The 26,450-nt window shown below is 37.5% G+C and overlaps 1 protein-coding gene and 1 long non-coding RNA gene across 4 annotated transcripts in view; one reads left to right on the top strand and one right to left on the bottom strand.

Moving 5' to 3' along the window:
- The window catches only part of LOC124114845 (ankyrin repeat domain-containing protein 50-like), an 80,265-nt gene that overhangs the window by 16,604 nt on the left and 37,211 nt on the right, over window positions 1-26,450 (bottom strand). The gene's annotated exons all lie outside the window — the stretch shown is intronic.
- LOC125376182 lies at window positions 1,232-26,241 on the top strand. 2 transcript variants are annotated; one of them, XR_007219096.1, is made up of 4 exons: window positions 1,232-1,685; window positions 23,620-23,837; window positions 25,332-25,385; window positions 26,026-26,241. It is a non-coding gene; the product is annotated as an uncharacterized LOC125376182 (long non-coding RNA). The 2 variants fall into 2 exon arrangements; XR_007219097.1 differs by lacking the exon at window positions 1,232-1,685 and adding an exon at window positions 7,953-8,306.

Below are 26,450 nucleotides of genomic sequence, written 5' to 3'. Positions count from 1 at the left end.
TTAGAAAAAAAATTATTCTTTGCATTTTTATACTGAGAGACTGATAATAGTTCCATAACTGTTTGCAAAATCTGGCCTCTGGTGGTCTAGCTTTACAAACAAACAAACATTTCTTTAAAGTTCAGGTTTGTGGTATTAAAACATACACTCCACTCATCGAATGCTCTCCTCATGTTGCTCCACACAGATGAAAACCAGACGAAAAAATGAACTAACGTGATAAAACGCATGACCATATTCTTTAAATTTTTTAAAAGTGCAGATATGTCTTTATATCTCCAGGTTTCTTTGTCAATACACAGCTGCATGATTTCACTTGAGTCACAGCTCCTGGAAATAAGGAACAGCTGAGAAACAGGACACCCCCTGACAATAGACCTGCTGCTATCTCTCCATGAAACATGCAAGATACATGCTGAAATGCACACATGTTCATTTCACATAAACTGCTGACTCAACACATTTGTATTTCTAAGTACATGGGCATTACATAATTGTAAAGAAACATGATACCCCTTCAGGACTGGGTCTTACACATTGGTGAACAAACACTATTGATCTGAGAAGGTACAGACCAGGATTACAGTTGTTATTTTGCTAAGACTGGTTATATTACAATGTTTTTGCATTACCTAAGTCCTGGGTCATGCCTACAAGCCATGTGGTAAGTTCATTGCCTTCTAGAGATTATCTGAACAGTCCTAAAATGGTTTGTCCTTGACTTTCTCAATAAAACTCTCTTTAAAACTTTCTACTTTTTCAGTCACCTGTTCAATAAGCTTTAGAATCACAACATATGAATGTCATAATCACTTCTTCAGATCTCTGGTTTGTATTTCTACACAGGTGAGATCAATTATTTTCTTGTTTTGTTGATAAGTCAATCCTATATAAATACATAAGATGTTATCTTTGATTCAAACTATGCTTATCATATTGATTTGTCATTGTTTTTGTTTTCTGCACTTTTTCAATGAAAAAAATGTACTTTCAATTTTTTTGTTATAATTCCTGACTGCATGTGGACTAAGGAACCAAAATGAGCAGGCCTATTTTAGGCCAGCAATGATTAATTATCATCCCTGCCCTCCTCATTCCCAGAAACCCCTCTTCACAAAACCATTGTCCCATAGTTACTACCAGGAGATGGAGAAAATCACTGTGTGTGTTCTCCAATGTACTTGATGACATACATTGTCTATTACATACTATTCCTAGTCCAACAGTCTGTCCCAGTCCTGGAACCATATTATTTTACCTTCTGCCCAGCCCTAAAATCAACCAGCCCTAAATGAAACAAGTGTAGATTTAGACTGGCTGGGGCTCCTTTACAATTTAAATATAGTTGCTTGTTTCTATCAAAACTATATTTTTTCAGAGACTCACAGTTTTCCAAGGGAAAAATAGAGTGACATACTGGAATAATGTGTAATAAATCATTCTCAGATTTGACAAAATACTACTGCTCTCAGTCCCCTCTACAACACACCTGGAACCAACCATACAGCTGACAAGTGAACCACAAGAACATCAATTCCCACGTTCCGTCTCCACTGACACTACAAACATTCCTGCCTCCTGGAGCAGAGCATCTTCCTGATCTAACACCCTTCCATCAGCTCCGGGAGTAAACAAGCAAATGTCAGAATGTCCCTGGCACAATGTGCTTCACAGGAGAATGCATGGTAAGATAGTTATTTATCTATTCTTGTATGGTTAATCATGCTTCCAATATGGCCTTGGTTCTAAGATCAGACAAGAAAGAAGTCAAAGACTTCATCTGACAAATTATTTAGTGTATCTAAAGTGAAGCAAAACATTTTTTCTTTTTCATCCAGATTATTTTGCATTTTGTTCAGCCCTCAGGGAAGTCATATTTACAGTCACAGAACATGAATAAGAGTGGATCAGTTCCATTCTAGTTCTGTCGCTTACATTAAATAGATCACAGGAAACAAAGCCTTTGATAACAGGATGTGGATTATATACACTTTACACAATCATGTTTCAATGTATTAACATGATAAATACATGAAATATACACTCAAGTGTTTGAACACTGTGAGTGTTGGCCTTTGGCCTAAAGTCCATGTCATTCATGGCCATTGTCATCAATGATTTGCACGAAATCATTAAAGGATGGCTAATTCTTCAAAAGAAAACTTCACTGCTTACAATTAACGAAAGTTGAGCCAACTCACTGGTCAAGTGCATTGAGCATCGGCCCCATAGGTAATAGTTCGATCCCATGGCCACGCCTTACCAAAAGACATTTAAAGATGCTACTTGTTGTTACCCTGTCTGGAGACAAAACAAGTACAGGTCAGCTTGGAGTTAATATACCCTGTAATGTGTCTGGGAAGGGTAAATCTCGAACTGTGGCATGGTAATTTAGTGGGCTAGCACTATTAAATTGGCATAAGTCTGGACTAGTACAAGCAGCCACTCACACACATGCATGCATGTCGCTATACATGTACAAGTGCAATAATCTTGAACGTGCTATGTTAAACCCATTCCATGTCAACTAATGAAAGCTAGTTTCAGGTGACATCCGTTAAGTTTAGACAAGTCAAGTCTTTATTCGTATGACATTATAAGTATCCAAGGAAGGGAATTGAGCAAGTGACTCTGCTTAAATACAGATCATTATAAAAAACATGTGTCATTTCAAACTTGAATGGCATCAATTCCATAAGTCTGGATATTGAACTGTCTTACAAAACATATTTTATATTCAATGTTTTTTAATCTCTTAATAAAAGTAAAAGAATCAAATTGTTTTTTGAAGCCTCATATCAATACAATACTGTGGTGTCATATCATTACAAGAGTAATAAACAGGCTTGTAAAACCTAACCTATTTATAAAACAACACTAACATTACCAGAGACAATTTAGGACATCAGAATCCAACAATCATCCCTTTCACAGCAAGATTCAACATAACCTTCAACTGTCTAGTATTTCTACAACTATATCCAATGCAGGTTGATGTCAACATATTTTATTCATGTGAAGTGAAAAGGATTGGGTACAATTTCTTACAGATTGGAATGCGCACTCCTATGTATCACAAGTATGTCTCGGAGACGATAAGATGAGTCTCTAAGATTAGAACACAATAACAGTAAGCATTTTTGGTTAAACAAATTGTTGACCTTCCTGATGAATTTTTGGATGCGGAAAATATGTAAATTAATTGCAGGACAAAGATCTGTATTACTGTATAGAATTTGTGGTTAATTGATTTCAAACATGCCACTAACATATGTGACAAGAATCTCCTGTTTTCTTCATTAAAAAAGAACACATGAAAGAAGTTTTCAGGTGAGCCACACTGATGGAGTCTCCATCATTCGAACCCAACTGTTGCGATGCTGGTTATTAAAGGCGACATAATGGATTGGTTGGTCAGGCTCGGTGACTTGGTTGATTGCGTACATGTCATTGTACCCCAATAGCTAGGATCGCTGCTCATTAAATCAATCACTGGACTGGCTGGTCCATACTCGAATATTTACAGGTTGTCATCATTCAGCTGTAATATTGCTGCGTGTGGCTTCAATCAATCAATCAATATATCAGAATGTTCTTTATATGTTCAAGCTCTGCCTTGAATTAAAAACACCATAGAATTTATTTTTTTATCTTTGCTTTAAAATTAGTGATGGAACATAATATATTGTTACACACTGATTTTTAAGTTGTTGAGGCCAGTCACTGTACAGTGGTAAGAAATACTATCTGCAAAACTATTATGATGTCAGTGTGACATGGCCTTAGGTCTGATCACTGTACATGACTGATGCTGTGTTAATATTGACAAGGCAGTATGTACATAAGTAGCATGCATTGAGGCTGTACTGATACACTTCATTGGGATATGTCTCGGTAGTAGGATGTTGTGAAAAACTACACAATGATGCATGAAAACTTGACACTTGTCATTTAAAGGAACCATATTCCATCACAATGGGAATGACTTGAGATCCATAAACAGGTGAGGTTAGGTGAAATGGGGTTTAACGTCGCGTTCAAGATTATTGCACTTATAGTGACATGCATACATGTGTGTGTGTGGCTGCTTGTACTAGTCTCGACTAATGCTGATTTTATTATGCTAGCCCACTCAGAGATACCATGCCGCAGTTTAACATGAATACCCCAACATGACACAGTATACTGACTCTGACCAGGTTTTGTTTTAGCCCCTTAATGCCAAGCGCCAGGCAGGTTAATAACAAGTACCATCGAACCATTTTCTTTTGGTATGATGCGGCTGCTGATGAAACCCTGGACCTTTCTCTCTCCGGGCAGATGCTCTACCACTGGACCACGGAGATGGTCACAATGGGAATGACTTGAGATTAAAAAAGCAGCAAATCCTATTTATCTAACTTGCTGCAGTAATGTTATACTGTCATGAATCATTTGCAGATCCCACCCATTAAGATTTGGTTGGAATAGGTCTTCAGCAACCCATGGTTGCCGTAAAAGGCGGCTATGCTTGTCATAAGAAGCGACTAACAGGATCAGGTGATAGAGGCTGATGCATGTCATCCTATCCCAATTGCGTAGATCGATGCTCATGATGTCAATCACTGGAGTGTCAGGTCCAGATTCGAGTATTTACAAATCATCATCATATAGCTGGAATATAGCTGAGTGCGTCATTAAACAACAGTCAATCAATCTTGTATTGATACATGACCTGACCATGATCATTCATTCCATCAAGTTTCACAATACATCCCTGAATGATGATCACAGCCTACTGTATACGACATGGTACATTTATGACTTAATTTCAAAACTCCTACTTTGTCACAGGAATGCTCTGAAACACATCAACAAACCACTAAAACATAGCAATTAACAAATCAATGAGGCTGGAGTCCATTACATCATCAGATGAATGGTTTTTTTCCAAACTACCATTTCATGCTGTTGATTTCAGCTCAGCCAAATCAATTACTTGATTAAAGTCAATTATTAAAAAGACACTGCAAACATAACATGAAGTAAGTTTAGTCGAGTCAACATCTGAACGTGATCTAGTGGTTGCTACGAAATGTATGCATGTCAATATCACTATGACGGCTGCAACAGTCAGGATAGTGACATGCACACGACCTCATCAATGGCAGATGAAATGTATGCATGTCAATATCACTATGACGGCTGCAACAGTCAGGATAGTGACATGCACACGACCTCATCAATGGCAGATGAAATGTATGCATGTCAATATCACTATGACGGCTGCAACAGTCAGGATAGTGACATGCACACAACCTCATCAATGGCAGAATGATGAATTGAAGGTTATGAATTGTATTTTTGTGGTCCTAAGATGCTGTAGTTTTAAAATATAATAAGAAGTCAAAATGTGATTTGTCACCCCCGTAGAGTCCCTTTTCTCATGTTTGGTAAAACAAATTGAACTGTTTTCAGAAAAAAAACAAGCGGGGATATAGATTGATTAATGCTCAGTAAGGACTGGGTCATATATGACAAATATTATGTCCGATGCAATATGTGAACAATTGCTTTGCCTTTGCAACTGTTTGTGATGAGCCACCAGTGGGGTAGGATACACTAACTTTTTTCAAAAACACTGGGTATCATCAATATTTGATAGTGAGTCATAAACACTTGCTCATGAAATGCATGCAGTTGGAACTGTAAAATGGACCTATAACATAATCCTCATGATTATTGAAATGTCTTGTTGTTTTCATTCATATGTAATAAGGGCCCAATGTATGATGACATGGCAAATATTAGTTGCTCACAAGTTGTCTGAAGATGTCGTCCTTGTGTAAAGTTTCCCTTTGACCAAGTGGACACATCTTACTTTGTTTAGTCTGCTTACATGTGATCATTATTCGGCAAATATCTCGGCAAAACGACACCAGTGGGGATACCGCCTTTGGTCCCAGCAACCTGGGAGGTGCCTCAATGGATTGGGTGGTCAGAGTCGTTAATTTTGTTGTCATCATACCCAATGTATGATGTAGCCCAATAAGATCACAACATGACTGGTTTGTTTGGTCAAGCCTCGATTACTTACGGCAGTCGTCATACAACTTGAATATTGCGTTCAACAACAGATGACAGACAAACCAACAAAAATGAGTCACATAGATGATTATACACTCTGATTGACGAGAAACATCATATATATAGTCAGCAGATGCAAGGATTTGAATACATATTCTGGCCTCTGGTTTGGATCATTACAAGAAGAAAATGGTAGCTGACAGAAATAGATGTGATGTAGAACAGAATTTGCTTTATGTGAGTGTGATTAGGTGAAACCAAGGCCATGAGTTACGGTAACCTCAGGCCTGGGTTATTTAACCAGATGATCTGTTATTATTGTTCCTATTCATCAATCATTATCATCTTTGATAATTAGAATCGGTCTTCAGCAACCCATGCTTGCCATAAAAGGCAACTATGCTTGTCATAAGAGGCGACTAATGGGATCGGGTGGTCAGGCTCGCTGACTTGGCTGATGCATGTCATCGTGTCCCAATTGCGTGGATCGATGCTCATGATGTCAATCACTGGATTGTCTGGTCCAGACTCGATTATTTTACAGACCACCATCATATAGCTGGAATATTGCTGAGTGCGGCTTTAAAGAACAAACAAAAAAGAATCAGGATAAAAATCGGCAATCAGCAGGATTTCTTTCATTACATACCCTCAATCTGTCACATGTATTCTCCTCTACTTTTATCAAGCTAATCTAAATGTCACATCCCATATAACCACTCCCTATCACAAATATAGGGAGAATTCTCGCCTGTCTCCTTGTGCATATGTGACAAGGTAGGGCACTTGCTTCAATGGCTTTGTAAAAAGTAAAGATCCTGTAAGAGGATACTTGCAACGTCCTGAATGTGTTTAAATGAGCTGGAACTGCTGTTTCCATATAACTTGAGACAGAACTTATTAAGCATCCCTGTCAACATTGTTATCTTTAAAGCTTCATGTTAAAATGTACATGTGACATGTAATGGTTCAGCTAGTCAACAAAGAGATTGGTTCATGTACAGCTGAGGTGAGGTGAAAACGAGTTTATGGTTGCATTCAAGATTATTGCACTTGTATAGCACTTGTATAGCACTTGTATAGCACTTGTATAGTTAGATACATGCACATGTGGGTGTGTACAGTGTATGGCTGCTTGTACTAGTCCAGACTAATATTGGCTTATTACTCAGTAACCACAGTTGAACATGGATACCCCTCTCAGACACAGCATGAAGACTTTGAGACGACCAGTCCTCGTTATTATACCCTCAATGCCGAGTACCAGGCAGGGTCACAACAAATATAACTTTTAACATCTTTTGGTATGACCATAGTCTGTCATACAGACCCTGAAACAAATATATCAAAAAAGCCCATGCAAGTCTATGTTTTTTGGCAAGTCTAGATTACTGCAGTATCAAATGAAGATTACTGCAGTATCAAATCAAGAGTGTCTTCTTTTATTACATTTCAATAACTATAATTTTAAACTGTTTCCTTCTGTAAAATATATTCATTTCAGAGACTGGATTTAAGTCTAGTATGACCTGGCCATGATTGGTGACCATTGGCCTTCCACTCCCCAGCAGGCATTCCCTCGAGGCGGTGGTTCATGTACAGAAAGACTACTTCAAATGATGTACCGGTACATTTATGCAAAATGAGAAGTGCACTAAAAATGTTAACCTAGATTCTTATTGCAGGTTCTCATGAAGCATGTTTTTGTATTGTTATGATTGTTAGATATGCCTTATCACTCACACTCATTCACTGACATAAAACAACACTCAAAATAAAGTTGATGTGCACACAGACTTTCCCAAGCTTCACAAAGTAATATCAAAACCAAGAACACCAAATAAATGCATCACACCACAATGAAATGCTGACCCTTTGACAAAGACTGTTCCAGAATACCTTTGCACTGATTAAGTTTTGAAGACCTCTTTGGATTCTTTTCAAATCCATGTTGATAAATCTCTTTTCAGCAAATAGCTGTGTTGGGGTTGCCCTTGTATCCAACGCCCGTTATCTTTCCTCAATACAGATTAAAAATGTCATATAGAATTTCAATTTCCTTATCAAACTAAACTCGGATAAAAGATGATAAAAACTTGCAAATCCTGTCTTTCAAGTCTAAAACAGGACCAGGCATTACCACTATAAAGTGTCCATCTTCCAGATTGTCATCACTGCACATCGCTTCCATTCCACGTCACTCACACTTGTCAACATACTCCAGGATCAATTCCTACAAGGTAATCTTTGGAAATCGATTTGCATCAAGAGTAAAGTCTACTCAGATTGCTTGATTCTTTGTAAGGAAATCTATGAGAGTCCCCTCGTTTCAAAGGCGTCCCCAATTACCCTGTTATAGAAACATCTAGGAAAGGATGGAACATGTACTTAAACCACCTCTAACCACATTCCTTCCTTGTCAACCTCATTTCTTCTATATGCGTGCTTGACTTATATTTAATCCAAAATGATGGTGTCTTTTTTACCCCCACCTCAACCATCTTTGAAGTTCTACTATCTAAAGCATACATCTTTGAAGGATTTCGAATAGCCGACTTTGAAATAGAAATTGATTCTGTAGTTCTCATTGGCTTTTATGTCAATTCAAGATCAATTTGGAACTGATGGATTCCTGAGGGTGTAGGCGATCATTCATCTTGTACCAGCTTTCAGTTTTTCTACCGAGAAATGTGTTATTTGATAAACTGTAAGTTGACGAATCCAACTATAATTGTAGTTTCTAACCTGGAGGCAGTCAAACCAGAATTTCAAAGTCAAAAAGTGGAATTCAAACTTGAATGCATCATTTCGATCTGTTCCAAATTATGATGACCTTCTCTTGAGAAAACATGAAAGCTGCCCCGATTATTTTCTCCTTCTTTAAAGACATTGTTAGACTGGTCAGAAATTTCAAGAAAAACTGGTTAAAGCAATAATATATTCTACCTAAATATCCAGTCATTGATTCTAATTTTTCAGGGTACACAAACATTTTTGGCCTGATTCAACTTCATTACGATCCTATTTCTATAAATATGCATGGGTGGTGGGGTAGACTCGTAGTTGAAGTGTGTGCTTGTCACACTAAAGACCTGGGTTCGATTCCCCAAACAGGACAGATTGGGAACTAAAACATTCTGTGTCTGTGTAATGATCTCACTGGGATCAGATCCCCAGCTCTTGCATGAGGACACATCGCCATGTGATGTTGAAGTGCTACGTACAGGACAACAGTTGGCATTCTCTTGGAAGCATGCTTGCCGTAAAAGGTGACTATGCTTGTCGTAAAAGCCGACCAACGGGATCGGGTGGTCAGGCTCGCTGACTTGGTTGATGCATGTCATCGATCCCAACTGCGTGGATCGAGGATCATGATATTAATCACTGGATTGTCTGGTCCAGACTCGATTATTTACAGACCTCCGTCATATAGCTGGAATATTGCTCAGTGCGTCGTTAAACAACAAACCAACCAACAACCAACCAACTCTTGGAAGCACTAGAGAGTTACATCATATCATATTTATCAACCTGTTTGCTCTACACTGTAGAAAATCAATTCCAATATGTTCAGTCTTGACATTTAAGGGAACTCTTACAAAACCAATACCATCTAAATTGAACAAGAAGTGCTTGCAAGGCCTATTACATAGCCCACATGTGGGTTGATGGTCAGAGAGGGGAGTAGGTGCAGCTGTACACTCTGTTTTCAAAAATGCTGGAAAAAATAACTTGATCTTGGTTTTACACAAGGCATGCTTGATGTTCTGTAAAAATGTGTGTTTTCTAGAGCTGACTGGAAAGATATTCAGCACCTGAATCCCAGGTCCTCTAGTCTCACCCCTACACAGGCAACACACTCAAAGCATGCACACACGCACAGCCTCTAACATCTAGAATATAACAGGTCTGTTCCTAACACTAAAGAGTCATCAGCCATGAAGACTAGTTGTCAGGAACATGAACTAGCCTGATGAACAGGGGAAGACTAGCAATCTTCTCCATTCCGCTACCCCACTGAAATGTGACTAGCCAAACTGAATGTACGAGTCTGGTGGTGAAAGACTAGCAATCTTCTCCGTTCCGCTACCCCACTGAAATGTGACTAGCCAAACTGAATGTACGAGTCTGGTTGTGAAAGACTAGCATCATGATCAGGTGAATCTATCAGAGACGGATTCTGGATTTTGACAATTGGTTTGTTAGATACGCATTTCTAAGAAATTGAAGGATGACAAAGTAGACAAAAGCATTATGGATAACAACTTCTTTATAACACTGTTGCTTACTACATTATCATAAAGAAGTTGTGATCCATAAATGTTTGTCTCCTTTGACAATTAGGGATGCATGCTATACCTAAGTTACAAGAACACAATCACATGATAGGTTTCTTAAACACCACCACCCACAAACACACACACCCCTCTGGTCCTGCCAGTGTCTTTGAGCACCTTGCTTACTTGTTTTAACTAATGAAATTTCAGAATTAATTAACATCAAAGTTTTCATTTCATGTGCCATTGAGTTTATAACTGAAGGATCAACATCACTTATATTTGCAAAATTATATATTGGAACTCAAGGAGACCTTCTGATGAAAATATCAAATTTCTGTAGCATGTGCGGTATACTGATTGCAGAATGACACCATTCATTATTATTACCAGGTATTCACAGATCTCAATACTTTGAACCACGATAGCCAATCATCAAGATCAATGAACACTGCCAAACAGTCCATTTTATCAAGGTCAGCTATTCCTGCAAACTCAGCAAAATCAAATCATGCCCTGAGGTTGTTTTTGTTTAGTAAGACATCAAACAAGCAGCAGTCAATTCAGTTGGGTATGTGCCTGACATACTTACCTGGTTTACACCTGACTAACGAGGTTTCATTAACTTCAAAGGGACTGTGAAATTGACTACATTGGTTAACAGGTGGAAAGTGGTTTGTATGGTTTTGATTAAAAGCTCTCAGTACTTCAAAGGTGAAAGGTATGTGACCAGATTCAGGGATGGATACCAACTGGAGATCTTACCCTTCACATTTCAACAGATTACAAGTTTAACATGCTAATGTATTTACACTGATTCCAATTGAAAGGAAGACAACATTTTGTACTTTTTAGACTTATTTATGTCAAATTTTAGAAGACACTCTGAACATGACAATTAGGGTTAGGGTTAGGGTTATACTTATTTTATGAGATCAACAAACATTTTTGTCTTAACCCAAATCTGTCCCCCAAGCAGATTTTTGTAGATTTTATTTTACGAGTGAGATATAATAAGCTATTAGCTTACTTGGCCTCAACATATTTTACAAGACATCTGCTTCAGGCTACAGGTTTAAATTTCAGACTGCAAGAACTGTCATCAGTTTTACATGAATGGAACCCCAATAATCTACATTTAATGATCAGAACATCAAACTAACAAAGAACTGTTTAATACAGTGAATAATTTGTTTTCAAAGATACTAATTGCTTAAAACTATATGAAATGTGCAGTTGGGAATCTAAGGTCATAAATGACTTTCTAATATCTACAACTGGCAGATACCCTTTTGTCCAGATAGGAAATTAATTTGCAGTATAATGAGGTTTGAATCATGATGTAGCCTCATTATATCGAAGCTGAAACCATGAATTATAAACTAAGCTGCTATATCACACAAGTAAACATCCATGATATATACAACAACAATATTATCTGAAAACATGATAGACTCTTTGCACCTCTCTGAAAACTTTCCGTGATTCTAAAATAAATAAATCTGCTGTCATGGCTTAGCTATAACATTTAGGAATAGCTTGTGACATTTATACTAATGCGACAAATCCTGCTGTGTGGAAATGTGCAAGCAATGCCAAGAGAATGACTATGAATGCAATAATGAATGCAATAATCTCCACTGATTTATCTACAAACTTTATCAAACAAACTTTGGAAATAAAAATGTCCCAATTCCATTTCTAATACCCTTTAATGTTCTACCACAAAAGTGCAGAGTTGCATCCAGAAACCTATGATCATGGGTTTGAATCCCAGTTCGCCCCGATTATGTTTCTAGGTTTGTCAGCACCATATCCATGCTCGTTGGTTTCACCGAAGTGGTAAATGTCTCAGACCTGCATCACTTTGGGCTTTCCTCCAACATTAACCTGACATGCAGTGATATAACTGGAATAATGTTAAAAGCTGCGTTGAACCCAACTAACTCACTCACTCACTCTACCACAAAAGTAACCTGTATTTCACTGATAACAGAACTTGCTTGAAACACCTAGATAATCCATTGCAGTTGTTTTCAAATCTCTGTGTCTTGAACTAACAATGTCTTTGAAGTTCTCAAATTATTTTCTGTATCAATGTCCAATTCGATATGTCCTTTAATAAGCTGAGAATCACACTGAACATGTTTCCTTTATGAAAAATGAAAATGATTGAAGTCAGCCGGAAATATTTGTAATATACCAGTTACATAGAATATTGCAAGATCCAAAGAGTCTTTAATTTGTACAGTATTCATATGAACAGCATTGTAAAAAAAGTCAAAGTCTTGGTTCTCATGGTCACAGAGTTCATTTAAAAAGTCATGTATCAAAAGACATTTTAAAGTGAAAATTATAATAATATTTAGTTTTGACTTGTCAAGAACCTGTTCAACATTAATGTCCATGGTAGCTTATACATGTATGCATGCTGTTAAATGCCACCCTTGGCAATATTCCAGCTATATGAAGGTGATCTGTAGTCTTGCCCAGATTCCACACGGGTCGGTTTCACAGAAGTTCCAATCAGCTTTCTGCCTACTAAGGAAAAAATGCCCATTGACTTGGAAAAAAGATTCTGATGAGAATGTTTTTTATCCCTGGCCTCAGATTTGGCAAATAATTATCATCAAGATTGACTGTAGTAGTTGATTGCTGCTGTTTCAAAACAATCATGACTGCATATTGTACTGGAAACATAATATTTCCACAGTGGTAAAGTTCCATTATGATACCAATTGAATTTGCCATGTACTCTATATTTCCAAATGTTTGTTGACTTTCTTCATACTCCCTCATAACCTAACATCAACAAAAGTTGCCGTGTTGGACTTAACAACGGCATCTGTACACACTGATCCTGATATTCTTTTCAACGGCCTTGATATTTTTATTCTTTACATTCACCTTGAGGTTCTACTACACCAAATCAGTACCAGTTTGGAGAGTGCGGTTTTCGTAGGGAGCCTTCAGTGCAGATCGAGAGATATCTGCAGGCTGTGATTGGAGGATATTCTGTAAGATTTTTATGTCTTTCAAATGTACATCCATCCAGTTATTAAAACTGACCATGTTCTTCTATATTTAGTACTGTCTTTTTCAACATGATGACTTATGCTGAATGTGACCACAGCTATTTTCAAGTAGGTGACATTTGGTGCGAAACTGGGGGTGGTGTGTTTAGCTTCCGGTACTCGGAAAAGGAGCTGGGTAAGCTAGTCATTTTTATTTTTTTTATTGCTGCTCTAAGGCCAAACTGTGCACACACGTACAGGTAATAGCTGTTGAATGCTTAGTTATTTAAAAAAAAATCATAACGTTACTATAGAAGTCTATGGGAAAACATTTGGTTGTGTGTAACCTACATGTAGGGTGAGTGCACATTTCAGTAATTCATACTTTACATGCTTTTCTGTTTATATTTCACCATGGATACACCATGGAGGCAAATTTAAAAATAATGACAGTGAAGTTGGGGACATTTTGGGTTGAATGGAGCATTTGGATGGGCTGGAAATGAATGTTGCTTCGTATTGTGGTCGAACTCAGCACGAACCCCGCAGGGTACCTCTGTCCAACAAGCCCTCCTCCTGCCTTCTGAATTTGTTGAAACTGATGAATTTGACAACAAATTAGGATAAAGTCACCACTGCCACAACAATTTCTGCCTTGTGTCAATCGCTTGCCAGTCAAGTTACGCGATGCCGTTATCTTGAATATGAAGCATGTACACTGCTGACAGCAGAATATGTCAAACATCCCCTTATTTATAGTAAACAATGTAGCATACCAATATGTCTTTCTGTTAGGTGCTCTTGTGTGAATGAATGATGCTATTTTTCTATTAAGTTTCTTAAAACAGACTTATTTTTCACTCATATAACTTTCAAATAATTATTTTGTCCCCTCAAGAACTGACTCCTGGCTGTTATATCCAAACTGGTTTGCCATTTGATATTGTCTGAACACTTTTTTCAGCTTTTCACATGCCTGATGTTGACTGGGGAGGTATATGTGCACTCATGCAGAAGAAGTAGGAGTTTCGACATCGAATTTGGCATTTGGAGAAGCTGATCCGAAGTCCGGTGTTGGCAGTGTGTGATCGACAACCCTTGTTTTGCCTCGCTGCGCTTCATTACCTTGTAGAAGTTGTGGAACTTGGACATGTAGGTACAGTAAGTACATTTAAGAACCCCAGTCCACTTGAGGCCCCTCTGTTGCTCACTATCAAGTGCCATAATAAGATCACCCTCAGGCACTAGACATTTCTGACAGTGCTCCCTTAATGCCTCACTGTGCAGTTTTTTAGTTTGGAAACATGAAGTAAGGGCTATACACCAGTCCCAGAACCTGCTTAGATGAAAATAATATCCACTGGCTCTTTTGGAATGTAACATTATGGTTCTAAAATCATCTGTAAAGAATGTGATAGTGTTCGACAAAACTAAATTATCTCCCCTGTTTAGTAAAATGCATTGTATCTTTCATTCCCCTATAAACCCATAAATTATTGGAGAGAAACACTATTTTAAGCTGGTATTGCATGACACTGTTAATTGTGAATAAAAAGAATTACATTTATGTCAGGATAAGCTGTACATTTTCATAATTATATGGAATTTTAACTTTGTTTCATTGAAACTGGCAAATAACTGAAATAAGCAAGTTTAGCCACCTTGAAACATTAAACAGTAAGAATGTTTGATGTCCTGTGAGTATTTTAAAGTCTTAACTAAATAAATCAATAGAGTTAAGTGTAATTTCCTTCCATGTTGTGGTTTCAAAAAGCTTTTTTCTACTTGAGGGTCCATTTCAATTTCTCGGCTTTAATAGGCGGTATGGTTCACTGGTCAGCATTTGAGATTGCTGTTAACAATGCACCCCTTTACTTCCTATTTTCTGGTAAAGTTCATTATCCAGCCTTACATATATGATGACTTTAAAGCTGCTTAATGTGTCCCTTGCTTATTGTTGGCCTGAATTCCATGCTCTCTGTCCAATTTTGAGATTTTTTTCTGATTCCTTTCCATGTGTACTTATGTCATCAGCCTATATCATAGAGGATTATACTTTTGATTTTTGGAGTATATGAAAGCACAAACATTTGTGATAGCCCCTCCATAGATGATTTACCAAATGCTGACAGCCATTTGAGTGTTTAATTATATAAACAATGGATGGTGTAAGTTCGAGCAATCTCAAACACTATCAATCGCATCATGTCATGAGTGTCAAAACCATATTCCATGAATGTAGCAGACTCTGCTATGTTCTGATGATGTCAGCAAAGGAAGGCAAACAACAGACCACTACTCAATTTTAAATATGTATTGTAACTGGTTTTGAGGTTTAAAGATTTGTTCAATTTTTTTAGTCAAAAAAATATTTTAGGGTGATATGATCTATGCAGCCTCAATCATTTATAGAATTGACCCCTGACCACCATCTTTTATGAAATATAAATGAACTTCCATGGTCAGTGCATGAAGGTAAAAACTTCTTTATTAATACAGAAATACCTTTTGTAAAACATTGATGAAGTGTACACCATTAAACTCTCACAACTCTTTCTGTGCATCAAAACTATGTATTCTGGTGCCATATAGACATGCTGGATAGGAACAAGTAGTGAAGTTTAATCCAATTTCCATTTTTTTTCTGAGAAGCTACATATATATACAATATATAAATCACAGATTTGACAAGTGCAAATATATTCTGATTTGTCTACAGGTTCTACTACACCAAATCAGTACCAGTTTGGAGAGTGCGGTTTTCGTAGGGAGCCTTCAGTGCAGATCGAGAGATATCTGCAGGCTGTGATTGGAGGATATTCTGTAAGATTTTTATGTCTTTCAAATGTACATCCATCCAGTTATTAAAACTGACCATGTTCTTCTATATTTAGTACTGTCTTTTTCAACATGATGACTTATGCTGAATGTGACCACAGCTATTTTCAAGTAGGTGACATTTGGTGCGAAACTGGGGGTGGTGTGTTTAGCTTCCGGTACTCGGAAAAGGAGCTGGGTAAGCTAGTCATTTTTATTTTTTTTATTGCTGCTCTAAGGCCAAACTGTGCACACACGTACAGGTAATAGCTGTTGAATGCTTAGTTATTTAAAAAAAAATCATAACGTTACTATAGAAGTCTATGGGAAAACATTTGGTTGTGTGTAACCTTGAGTGCCAAGCTATTGACATATTCGCTTGTTTCTTGATATCAATGTCTCTTGTCGATAACTTTGGCTTCAAATTCTCAGGCATGTTTGATTATCAAATCAAACTGCCTCTACAGTTCCTTGTTTGATTAATAAATCAAACAACCCAAAGTTTCCTGGCCATATTTGATTCACAAATCAAACACTGGAGGGTTTCCTCAGCTGATCTGCATGACAAGCCTCTGAATTTCATAGTGTTTAAGTTAACTGATTTTGAACTTTCCACCAGCCTGCCCTTTGGGGAATCGGGGCCAAACAGGCTTCCAGTAATGCATACTTGCTTCAAGAGCTGACTAAAATCAGGATAAGTGTATGAACTACCTGACTATTTCATCCCACACTGATAACACTGAAGGCTGCTCATGTTGTCAACCACTGGTTGGCCTGGTCCAAATACAATACTTCACTGACTGTTGTGAAATAATAAAAATGTTACTGTGAATAAACATTCAAGCACTTATTCCTTAGGTCTCATCAAATCATTCACCATTTCAGTTTCAAAATACAAAGGGTTGCTGAAACGTTCTGAGCTTTACTGATGGAGTTGGCTGCGAATTATTTTTCAACATATCAACAAACCCTCCAAGGTCCATGATGCTGGAGTGCCTGGATCCCATTGTTGTAGCAGGCTTTCTCCTGCTTCCCCTTCATTTATTTAGGACCCGTGAAGATCCGGGTTAGGAAAGGTCTTCAGTAACCCATCCTTGCCATAAAAGGCGACTATGCTTGTCGTAAGAGGCGACTAACGGGATCGGGTGGTCAGGCTCGCTGACTTGGTTCATAGATGTCATCGTATCCCAATTGCATGGATCGATACTCATGATGTCAATCACTGGATTATCAGGTCCAGATTCAATTATTTACAGACTGCCGTCATACAGCTGGAACATTGCTGAGTGCGGCGTCAAACAAACAAACAAATCATTTATTTAGCTTGTTTTGTTTCATATTTAACTCAGCACAGCAGCTGTATGACAAGAATCAGTCTGGACCAGACAAACCAATGATTGATATTATGAGCAACGATCCACGCTGTCAGGGTATGATATCACACATAATCAACCAGACCAATCAGCCTGACCATCTATCCAGTAAGTGTCACAGGCTGCTGTGCACCCATTTGATGGGTGCAATAATTCAATGGCTAACAACTTAAACAAGAGCACTCATCCCAAATAATAACATATAGGCAAACTATAAACAAAACTTTCTTCATGCCCAAAGGATACTTTTAACATGACACAGACTACTTGAGCCGAACTGGCAAGGATGCTGTATTTCCCCTGGGATGTAGATTTATCATACATCTTGCCCCTAAACATAATCTTCTGACAGGAAGACACCGAGAAACAATATTTTAACACTAACAATGTCAGAGTCAGAATTCCTTTAACATTTTTAACAAGTACACATTGTACGCCAAACCGCTATGATATATATCACACAGCATATGAACTCAAACTTTCATCAAGTCTGGCACTTTCCAACCACAGTTAATCCCATTAAACTCCAGTACATTGCCAACCACATACCATACATCCTAAGAGTAATTCCCAAACAAGATGTAACAACCCAACACATTTCTATAATCTACTCTTAATTGAAATAAATTGTTTTCTGCATCTGGAAATATCCATTTCATAAAACAAATGTGTGATTGGCGAATCTTAAATGATTCAACACTGTCTCCATGGCAAGTGTTCAAAGAATGAAACAAACAGATTTTGAAAGTAACGTAAAGACCATCTCTCGAGATGCAAAACCCTGTATAGTTATGCAATCATGCATTCAGTGTACCAGGCACTGAATCATGCACTTCCAGTGTTACATTCTAACCAGCAGGAGCTGCCAAAACCAATGAATAATTCATTGTTCTTTCCATAACAATACCGCATACCTAACACTGTATGTTCTCATATGAAACAAGCAAAATAACAGTGTCTCCAAAAGAAATTGTTTTGAGAAATGATATTTCGTAAACTGCCACCCAGGAAATATAAATGTATTGATGACAGGCACAATATTATTGTTTACAAGTGTTCAATGAACACAATCGTAAAAAATGTTCAAGTAAAAATTGACAGATATTTAAATTTTCCTGTGTGAAAATTTTCCAAGGATAATGTTATAAATTTGCCAAAGAAAACAAATAGTGATTGACATCAAGGTGGTTGATATACATGTTTGACAAGAAGCAAGTTTGATGGATCAGCATGTGAGACACCGAACCCTTCCCATCCCTCCAAAATATCAAATGGTGTGACCCTTACTCATGTTTTTGTGGTATTTTTCACAACAGAAGAAAACTTAACTTCTGCATTGAACAACACATCACAAGTAATTCACTAAAATTTCAATTAATAAACAACAATTAACAGGGTCCATTCTATGATTCCAACTATATCATACGCATATGTTTATGAATCACTATCAAAGTCATTATATTAGGTGATCGTATAAACATGCCCAACTGTTGGCACCCATCACAAACACATGCAAAGGCAAGTCAAGTGTTCGCAAGCAATTTTTCAGCTATATGATGGCAATCTGTACATATCAGCTGTAGGATAATGTCATAAATTTGCCAAAAAAAACAAATAGTGATTGACATCAAGGTGATTGATATACATGTTTGACAAGATGCAAGTTTGATGGATCAGCATATGAGAGACTGAACCCTTCCCATCCCTCCAAAATAACCAATGGTATGACCCTTACTCATGTTTTTGTGGTATTTTTCACAACAGAAGAACAACACATCACAAGTAATTCACTAAAATTTCAATTCATTTTGTACTTGCTCACTCCTAAACAATAATTTACATCATTAAGTATATGAGAAATACATCTGTCCACACAAAACTGACATAAAAAATCAGTTCCAATATTAGAAAACTGAGAAGAGATGTTTCATAAACATTCAAGATATTTACCTATATGATTTTTCTAAATAAACACTGGGCAACTTGATTGTCCAGTGTGAGTGTTCGTATATTTGAATATATGATTAATCCAAAACAAATTATTTAAGTTTACGCTTGTCTTTCCATTTCCAAAAGCAAACCAAAGTACAACCTAAGGGGTTAAAGCTTTCTACAATGTAAACAACCCCTTATGGCATTCTCTGCAGCAGGATGCACAATTAGCTGTTTTAACAGGGAAATATGCAGTGCATGACGCAGGCCTGATTGTGCGTTTTTACAGCATGAACATTCACAGTGGTCTGAACCACAACAGAGGCTCTCTCTGAGCTGGGAGTCGTGTTAAACTTCCTTGTCAAAACACGCTTCAATTGAGGTGGGGAAAAACACTGACTCGTTAAAATTGGATCTCAGGTATACACGAAGACATGAAAGAGATTTAACTCCCAAACTGGACTCTTGGAATACTTCAGGGTGCAGGAAAACACACAGCAGATAATTGCTTAAAGTTACAAAAATATCACATTAGCAACATCCTGTTCTTGGGGACAAATGCATTATAGAATTAGCATTATTATATCAGAAATCAATTCTCTGGCTTGAGCCACACAGCTGTGTCTCAAATGTCTGTAATTTATTGGTAACTTTACTTTTATAATCTTCCTTATTTTTACTGTTAACTGTCAAACCACTAAACACAAAGTCCTTGTTATTTCTGAATGATGCAAAGCCTTAGAAACTGGAAATTTAAATGACAATAAAGAAATTCCATTTGTCAATAAACAGTCAGTTTTATAAACAGCAGACAAAGGAGTATGATTCAGAGAGTCAGTTCATATTTGCTTGTTTCTTGAAGAAAATCATCATTCTATTCCCTTCACAGGATAATTATGCAAAATGGCAGCCATTTTGAATAAATTCACCAAACATTTTTTTATGTCTTAATAACTTCTATTATGACGCTGAAAAGATTGTCATCTTGATCAGTGTGATAAAATGGCTCGAATTCAAAGTTACAAAGTGAAAAACTGATAATAGCAGCTTTTCAATGGAGTAATGCCATTTTATTCATTAATGCTATCCAGAGAATTTTAGCCCTTTTAGACAAAAGTCTAGACAATGAAAAAGGCAGCCTAAATGGGGCATATTTGGCAAAGACTGCCACAGGATGTATTGTGATTTGGATAGTAATCAGGTTGAATGCCCCTGCAAGGCACGGTGGCACTTGTCAAGCAGTTTCGGGGCAAATTTTTAAATGAAAAATTCAAATGACATAAAATTCTTGCTACAACATTGGAATATCAATGCTAAACTGCGGCCTCGAGTGAGTGGCTTGACAGATAATTTGAACAGTGATATGCATAAAGAAGCTATAAATGCAATTCTCTCCAAGATTGCAAATGAAAATTGGGAACAAAATCTTGAGGCAATGTAACGGTACAGGTCCATTTGCCACAATGGCTGTGTAAAATATGACTTTAATCTGAGCTGAGGGAACCGGTACAACTCCAAAGGTTTAAAAGACAATTATAATGTTTGATATAGAGAAGCAAAACAACAATTAACAGGGTCCATTCTACGATTCCGACTATATCATACGCATATGTTTATGAATCACTATCAAAGTCATTATACTAGGTGATCGCATAAACGTGCACTGTTGGCACCCATAACAAACACATGCAAAGGCAGGGCAAGTGTTCACAAGCAATATTACAGTTATAGGATGGCAATCTGTACATAATCAGCTGGAGGTAGTTTATAATGTTTATTTGTTGTTCATCTGTAGGGATATGATGAGTCACTAAACATTCAGTGCATCACAATACTCTGTGACAGGTGTATTATATCGGTTATAGTCATGTATAGTCTGCGTGGCCCGGAGAGTTACGTCGGTGGTTTGATACCTTCAGGCCTGGCCGTGTCATACAAAAAGATGTTAAAAGTTAGGACATGTGTTACCCTGTTTGACGCTCAGCATTAAGGGGATAAATAAATATAGATATAATATCATTTTGTCTGGAGATTAGATATTTTTCCAGTTATAGCTGCAAAACCAAATATTTTTTTAGATTCTTAAAGAAAAACATTTGCTACAATGTAATTTTTGTGGCAGACAATTTGGTTTGTTCAACAATCAACAGTATGAAGCATTATTATTTTTTTCAAGAATCTTTTTGGACATTATATTCTTTTTCAATCAAATCCCAGCCACACACCCCACACCCATCAAATGGTGTGTGCACATATTTCATTCTGTCAGGCAACTACAGTACTACATAGTCATTCTGTGCCAACCTGGGGGCACAGGTGGCCCAGTCGTCTAAGACTCTAAGGCGCTGCGATTCGCTTTGCAGAGTTGCGTCCCTTGAGCACGCCAGAAAACTATGATTTTGGGTTCGAATCCCGGTTCCCCCCCGATTATGTTTCTAGGTTTGTCAGCACCATACCCGTGCTCGTGGGTTTCACCGAAGTGGTAAACGTCTGAGACCTGCATCACTTCGGGCTTTCCTCCCACATTAAGCTGACACGCCGTGACATAACTGGAATAATGTTAAAAGCGGCGTTAAACCCAACTCACTCACTCACTGTGCCAGCCTGCACAGAATTCTGAAAAAAATTACATAATATGAGAATAAGCAAAATATGATATAGTCCTAAGGCCAATCCAACCGCCCCACCCTCCTATAATAAATTACGAGTCCCTTACTTACAAGAAATCCCTTTGCTACAAAACATACTCTAGTAAAGCAACTGCCATCAATATATTCCACTGTGACATGTAGAAAACACCACAAGGTTCACTTGCTGCACATGGCTTCAAAGCATATGGCTGTGTTGACAGGCAAGCTGTCATGTTAACATCATAAGCTGTATGACTGTCATACACATCATAATAAAACAGCTCTATAATCACACTCGTATGTCTGTGGCGCTCTGCCATGCACTGAGAGACAGACATTGACATGAGGCGGTCATGATCTCAGGCAACACACAAGTCATTGTTGATCCAGCCAAACGGAGGAAAAACTCAAAAGGAAGTCTTATATCAATACATGTGGTTACTCCTACATTGCGATATGTATTTATGAAGGCCTTTGAAATATCAATATTTATTTGCTTCCTGTTTGATTCAGATGACCCAGTCCAGAAAATTACTAGAGTTACGATGTGACAACTCCCATACTCTAAATAGGCTTATTGCAGTCACTCTGAATCAATACTATGTTCACTATGAGACAATACTATGTTCACATTGAGAAAATACTATGTTCACTTTGAGACAATACTATGTTCACTTTGAGACAATACTATGTTCACTTTGAGACAATACTATGTTCACTTTGAGACAATACTATGTTCACTTTGAGATATTGTTATGCATACTATCGACAATACCAATGACATATTTATATTCCTATTGATATAGTACAATCGTAGGGCAAACTACTTTGCAACACATTCGTTTGATTCACTCTCCTGAAGATCCAGCCAACACTCATGACTCCTGTGTTAATGATCATAATTTAATTCAATTCAATTTAATTCCGCAGTATGTGATGGGTTTCAAACCCAGAATACCTAATAACTTGTGATCACTCGACACCATCTCACAAATTGCAGCAACTGAAAGATCTATTCCAATTCACTACAGTCTGACTTACTTAATTATGTAAAGGCATTGCCAGGCTTAATGGATGTAGATTAAACAGACAACCACAGGGATCAGACTGCCATTAGGAAGTAGACGTAGACACAAGGACTGTAACAAGAGAACCATGGAGCCATCTCTGGTGGCTGACCAGTGTCCAGTAACTTGGCCAAATGTCAAGTATGTGTTTGTGCAGAGTGAGCCTACTGTACACGACTGACCAGTGTTTACTGTGTGTTTACTGAGGATACAATAGGATGGCCATTGGGTGTTGTGTGATAGATCTAACTCACCAGACCACTTGTCCCATCAGTTGTGTTGCAACAAACTGGGGGTGATGTACACTGGGTCTGTGTCCCGAGAGACGGGGGGGGGGGGGCGGGGTGGTGAGAAGGGGGAGGGGATTTAGTAACTCCTTTACATCGAGGAGCACATCTTAGAGTGAGGAGTTCGGTTTAATGCTGCTTTAAACATTATTTTAGTTCCATCACGACGAGGCAGCTTGACGTGGAAGGAAAGCCAAAGTGATGCAGGTCTCAGACAGGCATGGTGCTGACAAACCAAGAAACAAAAGGCAAATCTGGGATTCAAACCAATGATTAAGTTTCTGACACACCTACAGGACAAGCAAATTTTGTCAGCCCAGATAACTGTGCCACCCCTGTACCGCCCACCTTAGAGATACAACAGACCTACGAAGGTACAGCACTGAAAATTAACTTTTCATTATTTACGGAAATAAAGCAGCATATCTTTATTCAATTTCAGTTGCTTGAAAGGCAACTTTGTAGTTTTCTCACAAAAAAGGTACATAATGTGGTTAAAACTTTGTAAAATTAAATTTACTTTTGCTCATTTTTCATGAATTAAGGTGCAGTGTTAAATGGAAAACGTCAGTAGGCTTTGAGGTCACACAACCCACTGCTTCTGTTTAATTGCAACAGAGAATAACTTACTTAACATAACAATAACCATGAGTTGTGAAACTTAATTGCCTGGACTAACGAACAAGGCATGTTTGGATGAATCAATTCCCATAGCTTTCAAATTCATTGATTTCCATGATAAATGGATAAATGGAAAACAAATGTATGAGATTAAATTTGAAAATATTGATTGCAATAACATTGTATAGAAGAACAAGTATTGTTTTATGCTGCATAGAATGCACAAAAATAATAGCAAGATCTTACAGACTCTGCCATGTCAGAAAGTCTGCTTAAACTATTTCAACCCACCAAGGAGGAAGATGTTGTCTTACTCAGTCTAGAACACCAAGAATAATGCTGCTTTTTTAGATTCCTGACGTAACTGAAGACAGATATCTTACTTAAGTTCACGTCCATGAGAAGGAAATCTTCAAGCAGGCACACATACTACTGCCTGGCAGTAAAAACCTATATTATCAGATATGCTAACACCAGCAGGTACATAGCAGGCTCTATTACATATTTCAGCACGTACAATCTCAGAATTGAGTTAAAATTTCAAAACCTACACAGATAAGAAACTTATCAAATTTTTCAAAATTAGACCATGTTAATAAACATTCCAAAGTATTGACATGACTCGTTTCTTATCATAAAGAGATAATGTCTAAAAACATGAACGTATGTGTATCACCAGTATGGTAAGTTTTCTAATCTCCAAGAATAACTGCCAGTGGACCGTTTCTTGGTGCAACTGGGCTGTACCCAAGTCTTAAAATAACTTCTATCCCTTAGAATCTTCCTGTGTTGTGGCAGCTATCTTGACAGGACAATGATTACAAAGGTGTAGGTCTTCAGGATGCCACTTCTGGCAGTCAGTCTCTTAAACATCCACCTTTTCCCCAAAATACTTGAACATGTGTATTGCAAAGTTGAATGGTTTATGGTTAATGAATACCAAATATTGACACATGTATAATGCTATGGAATGCAAGATGTCTGCAGCCTGTGTCTGTGGATCAGGTATGAAAATGACAAGGAATTATAATCCTGAACAACAACTTCTCCATTATACATACACAATGTTTCAGGGCTTCTTCTTGCCCCTTCAGGGGAAACCAGGTGTACCATAAACACTGTATTAAGCGCCCTGTGCCAAAAAGGGACCCTGATCACCCTGTTGGCAAATCTGTATTAAAGTTCTCTTTATAAGCACCCCAACCAGGACCAAAACTTTAAATGTCAGTCTATATTTTTTTTTTCAGTTACAGACTATTTACAGACATCAGCAGCACTGAAGTGGTATATATATCTGCCTGGTAACTAATGTAAATTTTTTACTTTCATCAACGTTGAACTAAATTTGTTCATTAGCGTTTGATCTCTAAATACAAATTTAGCTTGTTCGATAGGATTTAGTAAGGGCCCTGTTTGTAAATTTTCTACAACGGCAATTACGGTATGTATAATATAGAAGTTGTTATCCATAATGATACTCACTGTCGTGTTAAAATCTAATCTCTAAATGCCTTTATTTAAACTCCCAGGTATGAAACTGTCAGCATATCCCATCCTAACACTAGACCAATGTTATTATTTGTTTTAGGGACAAGCGCATGCCAAAATATACACACTTATGATATTTTAAAATGATCTGTTTATCTTATTTTTGATACAGAAAGTTGAAAAGTATTTGTTAGGTAATTAACCATAAAACAACTAAGGCAAACATAAACTGTCAGGTAAAAGAAAGTATACCCCCCTGTTTAATGGTGGCTAAAAAACAAACAAACAAAAAATGGCTGTTCGATGGTGTTGTATTTGATACAGGTATCATTGTTGTGTTTTGGACCTCAAGTATGAAGTGTTTTGGCGACTGTCTTCAGCCTAATAGTTTTTTGATAATGCTCGTAATGTTTTGGTAAAATCCAGTTTTCAAGTGTCTACTTTTTTTTGCAGCCTGGCAGTTGATTCTACCACCTGCCTTTGGCAGTGTAGGTACAAAAATGGACCTGGGCTTCCAAAGGACTGCTTACTGTCGGCATGTATGTACAAAACTTCAGCTGAATACCCTATACATTTCAACTCATCATTATGTAAGCCGAGTAGACAACACAGCATTCAACGTTTAGAGATTGCTATTACCCGGACACTGTATACTGATTTTAACCTTTAAACAAGCGTTTTGTAACTTTGACTTTTTGTTTATCTCAAAACCCAGAAAGAGATTTACCTGAGGTTTTCAGTCACCTGAAAGATATATACATATATGTAATCCGATAGTCGTACTGTCCTGGATGCAATGGAAATTAAACATCCATTTTGCCTTTTCAGAATTCATAATCAATTAGTACAAACCTTTTCTTTATCACTAGAAACTAGGG

This window comes from Haliotis rufescens, unplaced genomic scaffold, assembly GCF_023055435.1.
Source record: "Haliotis rufescens isolate VD_foot unplaced genomic scaffold, xgHalRufe1.0.p SCAF_7, whole genome shotgun sequence".
NCBI lineage: Eukaryota > Metazoa > Mollusca > Gastropoda > Lepetellida > Haliotidae > Haliotis > Haliotis rufescens.
The sequence above is the reverse complement of the archived record's forward strand: the minus strand, read 5'-3'. Positions and strand labels throughout refer to the sequence as shown.